General features: G+C 41.2%; 1 long non-coding RNA gene across 2 annotated transcripts; it reads right to left on the reverse strand.

The window, feature by feature from the left end:
* Positions 1-871: 871 nt before the first annotated feature.
* On the reverse strand, positions 872-11,774 carry LOC133267817 (uncharacterized). 2 transcript variants are annotated; one of them, XR_009742875.1, is made up of 4 exons: positions 10,760-11,774; positions 2,916-3,057; positions 1,870-1,965; positions 872-1,256 (listed from the first exon to the last, which is right to left on the reverse strand). It is a non-coding gene; the product is annotated as an uncharacterized LOC133267817 (long non-coding RNA). The 2 variants fall into 2 exon arrangements; XR_009742874.1 differs by having other exon boundaries at positions 872-1,965; positions 10,760-11,772.
* Between the last annotated feature and the right edge of the window lie 685 nt (positions 11,775-12,459).

Consider the following 12,459-nt stretch of genomic DNA (forward strand, 5'->3'; position numbering starts at 1 on the left):
TTTCCAAGACAAGAATCTCATGCATGTATTTTATGTACATCTGCCCCAAGAAAGCTTTCTTTGGTTTTTTTTTGGGTTTGTCTGGGGTTTTTTTTTTCCCTTAAAGAAGCTGCAATGGGATGTGTTCTGTGATAGGCTAAAAATATATATAGCCATAATTAAATGCTATTACATATAGCATTTTATCAAAACCCTAACTGTATCTATTCACAACAGTAAACTACCCAAGAACCTAAGCTGATTGAACAGGCTTACAGAAGTCTTTTCCAAAAGCTACAGATGGTCTTCTGCAAGAAGATCTATTGTTCAACTCAATTCTCCTCAAACTTCTGTGCTATTTTGCCAGTCAGGCCTCAAAACACTTCACATATTATTGGAAATCAGGAATTAATAATTTATGGTTCTGCACTGGTTTGTGAACTACTCCTCATTTATCACTTCAGAGTTTAGCTCCTCCCATCTACATAAAGGCAAAAATCAGGTCTCCTCTCCTGCCTTTTCTAATGCTTCATTTATAATACAGACTAGCAAAATGGCTTTGCACTTGATCCTTATTTAGAACATTCTGACCATAAGTTTATGTAAATTATTAAATTTAATGACAGCGATATCTAATCATGTCAAGGGAGGTCTGGTCTTTATTGTGTAAGGTACAACACAGCCAGCAAGCAGTCCCTCTGATGATGAGTTTACAGAGTATGGGAATGATAAAGAGATGAAATGACTCATGTGGAGACAGTCAAAAGGCCAGCTTCAGGACTAGTGACAAAAGCAGTTTCCTCAAAGCAAAGTTCAGTCTCAATTTGATTTTTCTGCCTCTACATCAAATTAAAAGACAACACTGCAGACTAACTAGAACCATCTGGCTTTTACTGCTGCTTAGACTACAGACACATTCTAAGGCAGTCAAAGAGAATTTTGGTAGGCATAACATCTATTGTCCCCTCAAAGGTCCCTTCCTTAATACTGAGTGAGGGATGCAGTAAAGCTGCTTCTTAGCTGTTTATAAAGGAAATCAGAATGTCCTTTGGTAAGATGCTGTCTTCTTTGCTTACGTTCACTGTGCAACAGTGGAATTTTTGCTTTTTCCCTGTCCTATGCAGCAACTAGAGGCTAGACCTCTCCAGCACACCAGAACAGACTATTACCCATTCTGTCTCTTGTTCTTTCTAAGATTAGAGATACTTCTAAAACACATACAATATGTACCTGGTGAAAATTGTTACCAGAATGTTTCAATCTCAAGCTCCCTCTCTCTGTAAATAAGTTACAGAAAGAAGCCAAATGACAGCACTTGACAACGTGAAGCATGGTGCCAGAATGCAAACCAATAAAGTTTCTTCTTCTTGAATGTGACAAAATGCTTATTTTAAGCATACTGAAACAATAAAGTGCTGATTAACAAGCAGCATGTTCTTCAAGGAAGCCTATGAGAGTGTAGTCTTGTGCTGAAGGCAGAAGGTAAATGCAGAAGGTATGCAATCACAAGTATGGGAACAGCTCCATGTATCAAAAGTTAGCTTTAAACTAACTCATGTTAAATCCAGTGACAGAATATCTTGAGCTACATGAAAGACTGACCCAGTGTCATGGACAAATATTTCTGAGCTCATCTAGTATAATACATGTGGTAAGGTTTATTTCTCAACTAGCTAGCTTATAGATGTCTCGAACATATCTACACTGCATGTCTTTGGCTGCTACCTTATCTTGGTACAAATGGGTAGATTCGAGTCTCCAGGGATTGCTAGTGACTGATTGCTTCAGCCTTAGCTAGAAATTACAATGATCTGTTCGTAGGCAGCCAGTCACACGTTGGCACAGTGTTCTGCAGAAATTAATACAGACAAAGCTGAAAATAATACTCACCCACGGAGTCTAAAAATAAGCGATAAAATTTCCCCTCCTCATTTCTTTCTGATTGTTTCCCCTCAGGTGATGACACCATTGCCCTTTCCAGCTCTCCTGAAATGCAACATGTGCTCTGGGTCACAGGCTGTTCTGGGGAACTTTTAATTTTACTTAGGTTTACAGTTTTGGGATGTGCTCTGTGAGGCAAATCAAGAGCTTATTAGACCAGAACAAACAACAGAAGACACCAGTTTAACATGGCCTCTGAGAATCAGATACCTAAAAACATATTTAAGTACATATAAATGAAGATAGAAAGCATAGGCACAAGTGTGCTATGCACTAATCACAGCAAATGTGGTGTTTTCAGCTGTCCTACTACGAAGAAATACATTCCTTCAGAGTATTTTTGGTATGACAGACTCTGTTTAGCTTACCCATACAGCTCAGCCCATTTCAGACTTCAAAAACAAGCCAATTAAAATACTAGAAGCTTACAGGGTATTGATTGCTTTAGACCATGCAATTTAATGCACTGTGTTTCATGCAAACATGGGAATTCTGAGAGCACAAGATCCTTAAAATCAGTAAAAAGGGAAATAATTTAACAGGATGACTGCAGAAAACACAAGTTTCTGCCAAGAAAACAAGCTTTCTAACAAGAGGACAAACGGAGAGGAGTCCAAATGAAACTACCTGACAATGAGGAGTAACACTGCTAGTTTGGGGGCAGTCCGAAACCTATTTCTGTAGTGTTGGTATGTCCTCATGCATATACTTTATGAACTAACAAATTTTCCAAAAACATCTTATGAGGGAAGTAAAACAAGTTTCCATCTCCCAGCTGAGAAGAGTGAGGTCAGTAGGTGTGAATACAGATGGAGCTGTGGGATGGAAAAAAAAAAAAAAAAGAGTTCTGGGATTATGCTCCAGACTTACTATTTCTGTGGTATTTAATTTAGAGAATTTGGTGAAGGGAGATGAATCAGTTTTTCATTATACATTATGTATATATGCATGCAATCCCTGACATAATGTGTCCCCCAGCCTGGTCCAAGACCTACCTCAGTGCACACAGTACAACTCCTCATGCCTAGATGACTGCAGCAGAAATGACTTTGGTGATTCTCCACATGAAGGGCACACTGCACACCATAGGAATAATGTCACACTGCCAGATGCATGCTCCACTACATTCTTCTAGTCCTGAAGGAAAAACACTTTAAATTCAGTAATATATAATATTCCTGTTAATGTGAGACAGGAGACTGGCAACATGCCACTAACAGAGCTAAGCAATGGAAAAAACAGAGAACTAGTACAGCCTCACAATCTGAAGCAGACAGACCTATTGTAAGCTGTCTCCATCCTTGGGGCTGGATGGTCCAGGCTTATTTATGAGCATAATATTTACAACTAACACACATGAAATACATTATGAGTAGAAATAAATCTCCTAACATGCACAGAGAACAGCTAAGATAAAAGAATGCATATGGTAAACTAGGTGAATGTTTGTCATTAAAAGTGTGGTACTAAAGCCAGAGCACGTCTTTGGGGCAGAGGAGATGGCGTATTTGCACTCGAGTTTATCAGTACTCTGGAAGACATGAGCTATTAGGCAAAGACTTTAAGAATGATCTTTTTCTTCTTTTTCTAGTGAATTCAAAGCTGATGAAAGACACTACGATAAAAGCCCTCGGGAGTAAAACACTGCTTGAAAGGAAGATTAGCCTTACACCTATGCAAAGACCCAGGGAACAACAGGCCAGAGTTCAGTTCCCAGGTCTTGCATTATCTCAAGCAATATCCTTACTGCTTCTGCACCTGTGTGTATATCAGAAACAGGTATAAGTAGGAAATAAGAAAGGGCTACTTAAAGGCCAGGAAGGACCTTGCTTAATTAAGTGTTCTGACTTCCTGCATGACACTACAAGCAGTAGGAACTCCCTGCATTACTGCCTAAATTAAATCATCACCGAGGAGATAAACTCTTCAGAAAAACAACCATCCATTACTAAATAACATGACTAGCAAATGGGCATGTCAATTCTAGTTTCTCTTTAATTACAAAAAACAAACCCCACTCCCAAAAGAGCTGATGACAATTTCCTGATGATCTCTCTTGTCTTTTGAACCTTACACAGCAGACTAAATCAAGCAGGCTCCTCAACCTTATTTGGTTTTAGATGGAACACGAGGCAGCAATCACTTAAACACATCTATATTTGACATTTCTGCTACAAAGCTGTACTGATCATAGATCATATCTCGTCATGTCCAGCCAATCCAATTAGGCCCAACAACTTCACCTGGATTCATCTCTTCCTTTGACACTAAGGTTTAAGTGTCAATTTCTTTGGAGCTCTTTGTGATGGTGACTCTTACCCAGTGGGACCCAGATAGAAGCTAACCAACTCATCTTATGCAGGGTGCAGAACAGCCACAGCAGCTTGTCAAGCTGTTACTTTTCCCCACAATCTTATGTTAAAACGTCTAATTCCAGTGTTGTGGGACATACTAATAAAAAATAGGATAATAATGGAACCGGTCTGTGGTACAAAACAGAGTAGCAACTTTAGCTAACTAAACATCCTGTCCTAAACGAGCACCATGACATGTTGTTTTGGCTACTACACATCTCTTTCAGAGTACTTTCCACTTTTTAAAAGTGAGCAATCAAATTCCTGTGAGAGCAGCAGAGATGAACTGAAGTAACAGCAAAGTGGATTTGGGGAACAGGAGATGTCAGCTGGTGAAAACACTTCAAAAATCAGCCTAATTTTAAATTCACTCATGAAAGGAAGAGTAGCATGAAGTTACTGTTTGATAGCAGTACAGTTTTCATGTGTCAGGAAGGCATCAGCTTTTTTTTTTCCTTGAAGTAGTCTAAATGGATTTGATTTACAGATGCTGGGAGCTGCAAAGTAACAGCAAAGGCAAGCAAACACCTACTTTAGTATCTATAACTAGGTGCTGCAGTTCTGACATAACTAGATTTATTTCAGGCAGAATGACCTTTCACACTGGCAGTGTCACAAGATAGTTTCAGGTTAGTGGGTATAAGACAACATAAATAAACCAAACTCAGCCTGTGTCCCATATAATTAAATAAATGTCATATGGGGAAAAAAAAACAAAACAACAACCCCCCAAAAAACTATAGCTCTACCATATTTTACTGTCAGGCCTTCTACAGTAGTCTCATTTCATGTTTCTTTTATCAAGTTAAGAGCTAACGACAGGCAGAGTCAGAATAAATATAAAAAAGGAAGTAATTTTGGAAAGGTAGTAAGGATAGGGGGTTGGAACTAGATGATCTTAAGGTCCTTTCCAACCTTAACTATTCTGATTCTATGACATATTGCTTATTTCTGTAATACAATAAAATTATTACCCCACTAGATTGCAACTAAAATACAGCCTTCTTGGTGAAAAGATTTACACTTGCCTCCACAGCTCTGATTATACCTTAGGGTTTACTAGATTTTCTTTCTAAAACACTAGCTAGTCCTTACAAAAAGTTGCAAAACTAACTAAACCTACTATCCACATTTGTTGAAGCCATAAATAAATACCCATCTGCTGAATTACCCTGTATTTTAAGTTGATTTTATACAACATTCTAGTTATGGATAACATCATACCACATTAACTAGTGTTGGTAATTTTGCTCCATTCTTTTATGGTTTCATGCCCATAAACAGTACAGGTGATCTTCTGTCATTACTACAGATATTAGTTACGGATTTTTTTTTTTTTTTTGGTGGAGCCCTTTAGTATCTTCACTGCAAATGAAAGGATGGTTTAGAGAAAAGAGGAGAAACCCTGACTGCTGACGGCTGTAATCCTGTGAGACATGCTTCAAATAAATAAGAAAAAACCCAGCAAGAAATACAAAAACCTCATCAATTATTTGATCCTGAATTCAGAGCCAAAATACTTGAAAGTGTGGGGAGATTATACAACTCCCTCAGCAGAATTCTAGGCTGAGCCACAGAACCCACAGCTTCATGCCATCAAACCTAATCTTTGTTTGAGATCTAAAACATTCTCTCCAAGAGTTTTCAGTCATATTGCAAAATTGTGGGGGGAAGATGAAAGGCAGAGTCTCCCCGCCTCTCTCACACACTAACCCCGGGGCCTAGAAACATCAGGACTTGATTTAACCAAACACACACTGGGCCAGAAAAATGATGAGTGATCTTGGACTTGACTGACACACAGAAGACTTCATCTGATTCACAGTTTTCTAACACAATTTTTGCATACCTCAGACCCTTGAGCAGGTTGTACCCAAATTAGATAGCCAGCCAGAAAGCTTCCCCTCCCTGGCCAAAATGACAGCAAAGTCAGAGTCAGTCAGTCAAAGTGCTTCCTCACTGGGGTAAAGTACAGCAACTTTACAGCTTCCAACAGGCACCATTTCAAGAAGCTGAGTCCCTAGGGCCTTCTCCCTACAAGGCAACTTATCTTTTCTGAGCTAATACTAACAAAAAGGTCTCCAGACCTTCCTCCTTAGTCAACTGAACTCTCCACTGTCTCTCTCCCAAAAGATCTACTGTCTCAATCTGTACCACATAAAGGCTGGACCAAGCAAAATCTGCTTGCTCCCAAATAGGCTTCTTAAGCCTCTAGCAAAGCAAGAGTAGGGTATTTGTTTCTAAATCACCAAAGGAGGATTAGGCAGGGAAATTATAATCCTAACCAGCCTGATACCTGGTATTCATTCTAAGGGAAGGAAAGATACATTTCAATACCTGGAAATCACTAGCCAGTGAGCCTCTTTGCCCGAGGGAGGATATCACAGATTACAGTTGCTAGCTGTTCCCTTGCTTGGTCATTCTTTTTTGTCTGTAACATTTCTCACTAACTGAGTCTGATCTGAAGAAAACTAGAGCAGCTGGGCTATCTTCTGAAACTTTCTTCTGTTCTCCCTCTATTTCAGTACCCCAAACTAAAAATTAGGTCAGACATTTTTTCATCCACGCTGTCCAACCTGCTTTGATCATAAACTCCTTGCGTTTTATATGATGTTTACATCTAAGTCCTATTGCAATGACATCAGAGCCTCCAAATATCATTTTAGCACAAATTAAAGTGCTCATGCTCAGAAAACCATTTATCTTTATCCTATAGGAGTTTCAGCAGTGTTGTTATTTTTGAGGAAGAATTGTGCAGGCTTCTTGTCAATTGGTTTAGGTTGCCTAAATGAAGCTAAATTGCTTTTACCATCTCTAGCTGCTGCTGACCACATGTACAGCTTTCTCCATTTAATTTAATCCATCAGCCAAAAGCAAAACAATTTTCCTTCTGTGCACTTTCTACAAACAGGGTATGGGAAGAAGAAGAAAAACACACAAAAGGAAAGAAAAATAACACCACATCACTTGCAGCATCTTTACATGTAATAGTAACAGCCTCTTGGTGCCATCATCAGCCATGGCATTTCATTCACACAGAACACTTGTGGGCACATCACATATGCTTTTCCATTCAATGTATTTTTAAATGTTTCCCAGGCAACTGTTTCAATACAGTATGCTTCCTTGGCAACCTGGTACCCACAAATGCCATGCCAAGCTCCCTAGTCCTCTTTTTAGGTCTTTCCATCTTGGCACATAAATGTCACGAATTAATTTTCTATATGTAGCCACACAGGTACTGATGTGTCCTTATACTTGAGAAGGGAAGGCTGAATTGATGAGTTGTGCACTGGCAATGGCTTTCATTGAAAAGACAGTGTCACCTACAGCTAAAATCAGGGAGAGCCTACAAAACTGTCTCCACTCAACTGACTTTCTCTGGAAAGAGCAATGAGCCTGCACTTCCCAAATTGAAACTGCACGTCATCTTTATTCTCCTGACTATGCTAAAGGAAGTCTTACGTACCTTTCATAATTTTGTGGTTTGAATTGTAACACATCATGTTGATGAAAATAGTCAGAATTTCCTATTTCACTGCAGACAGTGATTAACACTGTACTGAGCTAGCCAGTATGATTGAGTTACTCTTTCCAGTGCTGCATTTGCTGACACTGGGCTGCAGAGATATGCCGTAAAGTCCATTCACTGCAGCAGCTTTCACTGATGCTCTACAATACCTGCTTCAGTCTCCTGTGCCATTTTGGGGCACATTTTCCTTCATGATATTTAGCAGAATGAAGGTGTTGATCCCCAAGTCACAAACTATTTGACAAGGACAAAAAATTACCAATGCATACTCCTAAACCAAGCACTGATTAATAGAATAATTTAAACATAATAATGTTTCCATATTCTAGCAAGGCACGACTTATTCTGAACATTTTTATTTGACGCAGGAGCTGTCACTACAGAGCCAAAGATATTTCAGAAGGACTAGAACTGTCTGCAAGCATCAGTCACCAAAAAACCTCAAAGTTTTAACAAAAATTGCATATGCTTTAACCTCAAAGTGGTACATTTGAAAAAAATAATAGCACATGCATGCAATTACATCAGGCTTTGCAAGAAACACAGCAGAAACTATGGTATCTCTTCTTCATTGATTACTCCATAACAACAGCTGAAAATTACACTTTTTCCAGGCTATAAAATGCCTAGCACACCAAATTCTACACCAGCAGCAAAAATCTCCTCCCTGTCTGTGAGTTGTTGTATCTGTAATAGAGACCCTGCATTACCAGGCTTTCTAATTCTTCCCAAATGCAGAAGCTCTCATTCAATGTTGCAGCTGTTGGATAGGAAATCAGAAATAGCAGAAGGCGGATTAGTAGATAATGTACCAGTTCTTCCCCAGCAAATGCTGGCACCTGCGTTTTACACTCTCCCCTTTCCCTCAGCCCAGGAAAAGATCACTTCGTTGGTTTGGCAGGCAATTTACAGGCTTTAGTGACTGTGGAACTGCAAAAGGATTAGAATTTGTTGTAATAGCCCCTTCTTCCTGAGAGCAAAAGTTAAAACTGAGGCCCACTTTACAGCAAGCATCAGGGACCATGTAAGTAAAGATAAAGTGTGTGCAGCTTGATGAGACTCTACAGGGAATAGCTAACTACACATGCTGGCATTCCATTTAGAAGAAAATCCCTAAAGATAATCTGTAGAAGCATTCTAGCTTCCAAAAGCTCAAATCCCTTGACCACTGGCTCAAATCCAGACAAGGCTGCTGCTGATAAAGACTACTCTTTGCATTTCTACGAGAACTTCTTTCCAAGATCACAAACCACTCTTCATTACTTAATTATGCAAGACCCAAAGTCAGGCAAGAAGTAAAAAGATTTCTGTCAGCGGAAGAAACAGTAGTGCAACATAGAAGAGCCAAGAATAGGTCCTATTTTATACCCCACCTTCATGCTGTAAGTACATTATTAATTCTGGCAAGATGCAGATGAAAAATCTGAGTACACATAATGGACAAAGATTTCTAGAATGTCAGTATCAAATCTACAGGTAGTTGTAGGTAGAAGCAGACAGAGCAAGAATTAAAATGTTCCCTGATGTGCCTGCTCTCATAGGTTATAATGGGGCTGCATTAAACAGGTAACAATTAAAAAAAAATAAAAATAATGTCTTATAGCTTCAAGTTTTCAGTTAAATCCACAAGATGCAAAGCCACCTACAAGCTATAGTTGCTACAGAAGCAAGGTTTTTTTTTTCTTCTGCTTTTTACGATCAGCAGAAGCAGTAATAACGTTCACTATTCTTTTTACTATACTCTTTCATTTATGGCTCTTACCACACAATAACCATTTTTTATGCTGACCCATAATACAGCTTTTGCCAATGCTATAACAGATGACTCACAGCACTAACAGTGCCACACAGCAATACCTTCAGCACGAAAAGCAGACTCCACTTCTGCCTGCTACTTCAGGAGAAGTCACAGCTAACGAAATAAATCTGTTGGTACAATGCGTGACTTAGGAACAGAGACTTGTCAAAGTAGTATCCAAGGGATAGTAAGATATGTAAAATGCTAACGAAATACTACAGGAACAGAAGCAGAAACAATCATTAACATAGGTGTACAGAGAATTACGTACAGAGGCCTGCAGACATCAGCTCAACCTGACAGCTGATTTTTTTTAAAGCAAGATTTTTATATTGTTTGCTGCCGCCAAGTGGCAATAGGCAGTGCTGTGTCCTCTCATTCACAGCAGGCATTGAGGCTGGCAAGTAACATACCCAAAATTAAATGCTTTTCCATTTTTCTTCTTCAATTAACATCAGCAATTGTGAAATCAAATTTTGACCACTCCTCTGTCACCTCATTTTCAGCCATGTATACGTCTGATCCCCCTTTTCAATCTACATATTTGCTTTATTTATATTCTTGCTGCGTCTGCTGCTATAACCATGTCTCTTTCCACAGCAGGCCTAAAACCTTCACATTCACCCCTTGCCTCTGTTCTGCTTACCTTGTTCCATCTGGAACTTTTGGGAGAATGCCTTTCCTGACAGCGATGGAGAGGAGGCCATTATTTCCTGGAACCTCCTCTCATCTCAGTGGGAAGCAGCTTCTAAATGACAACAAAGTCAAAAGGCAGAACACTCTTTGTAACTGTTCTGGTAATTCTTTGGTACTGCCATTGCTGTAACAAATATTAATACAGGGAAATGTTTGTCTGTGTGACAGTGACCAGCTTTTCATTTCTTTCATCCTGAATTTCATTCTCTTTGCCTATCATATAGTAGAAATGCCAATGCTCTAATATGACTGTGTTTTAAATTATTTTTCAGCTGGGCTATCTATTGTAGAAGCTTACATCATTCACATCAGTAACCAGACACTTTACATTTCTTTTTATCCTCACCCCTACATGAAAAGAAAACCCATTAAAGCTCTTATAATGTTAAAAATTAGTTACTACTTGGAGTAAAAGCCATCACCTCACTGCGGAGATGGACTCACAGAAACAAAAAGTACCTGAGCTAACACAGGAAAGCAGTGAACTGGACTGAGCATCCCAGATCTCTGACTGCTCTCCAACTGAATCATCTTCAGCCTGTTGCACAGTTGGAGGTGGATGTCTGCCTGTACCTGTCACTTCTCAGGTTAAATCTGCTGATCTACTTCAAACCCAAATCAGTGAACTCTGAATGGCATTTTTCTGGTTCAGGTCTGTTCAAGACACGCAGAAACTCAGGTCACCTGTTAGTTAGCACATTTTTTATGGTCCATGTGCTCAACATGGTAATTCACAGGCATTAACTTTTAACACTGCTGCTGTCAATATTGATGCCTCCGTTTTGGTCTGAGGGATGCAAGAATGAAACAGTCCACAAGACATTCAGCACCGCTCAAAAGCGGTTACAGAAAAGGAATGTGGAGTCATCTTTTCCCACTAATAAATTTGTCTTATGAAAGACAGTGTTCTGTACCTGCTCTCCCTCATACAGATCTGTTATCAGACATTTTTATTTCCTTGTACAATTATTCTTGTATCAATTATGAAGCACTTAATTGGCAGTTACCTTCCAATCCTTTTATCTGCTGTTGGAGAATTACGAAGAGGCTGTCACCGTTTCTCTGTTAGACCTGGTTTTGAAGAGGCCACAGCCTGTGTCTGCCCATTTGAAAAACTACGGGCAACGGCTCTGCGCTGAGGAGTGCTTTACCTCAAGTCACCCATCGACATTCTTACCAAAAAAGGCAAAGCGATCGCTTCAACAGACTGCTTCCTGAATGAGAAATTGTATCAGAGATGCACCCCCAATCTAGTTTTCTGTTTCGATTAACAATCTTTACCTGCAGCCTGACACCACCGTCAATGGCGCTGGCTGCCAGGGCCGAGCCACCGCCATTTTGTCCAGCCAACGCCAAGGGAGCATGCTGCATTTCCACAGCAGCGGCTCCACAGCCGAACCCCAAATACACCCAAACGTTACAAATACAGGCAGTTTAAGGAATAAAGGCAACACGGGAAGGGCGGCTTATCGAGACAAACACCTTGAGGGTACTACACGTATTGCACCCCTTGTGGAGCGCGGCGCGGCTGAGCACAGCGGCTGGCGCGGGGAAGGGCAGGCTCCCCCTCAGAAGAGCGTGGTCCCCTCGCAAGCCGGCCCCTACCCTCCCACAGCGCCCATCCCTCGCGGGCGGTGTTGAGGGCGGAGCGGGAGCCGGCCCGCCCAGAGTCCCTACCCTGGCTGCCGGCAAATCGGGGTGGAGGAAGAGGAGGAGGAACCGCAGGTCCCTCCACCCGCCCTCCCGCGGGACGAGGGGAGCTGTGAGGCGGGGCCTCAGCTCCGCGCCTTCGCCATGTCTGAGGAAGGAGCCGCCAAGCTGCGCCTCAAGCCCAGGAAGGAGCCAGCAGCCCGGAGCCAGGAGCACCCCGGGCGGCGCCAGGGAGTCAGGGCCGGGTGGATGAGCGGCTTCTGCCGAGGGGCCGGAGCTGCCACAGCGGCCCTGGGGAAGGAACCCGCCCTACCCCTTACCGGGAAGATGGAGCTGGATCTTCAGCCGTGCCTGAGGTGCGCCTTCAGCGCGTCGCTAACGGCGTTAAAGGCCTCTTGATAAGCGTCACCTGTGGGGCCTCTGGAAACATCGAGAAGTCACCTGCAAACTAAAGAGCGCTGGGCGCTGAGCTTTCTGCGTGTTCTCCCGCACAGAACAGCAGTAAGGAT

This window comes from Pezoporus flaviventris, unplaced genomic scaffold (genome assembly GCF_033815535.1).
Source record: "Pezoporus flaviventris isolate CSIRO_AGI_PZ_B2104156 unplaced genomic scaffold, CSIRO_AGI_Pfla_v1 ptg000009l, whole genome shotgun sequence".
Classification (NCBI taxonomy): Eukaryota; Metazoa; Chordata; class Aves; order Psittaciformes; family Psittacidae; genus Pezoporus; species Pezoporus flaviventris.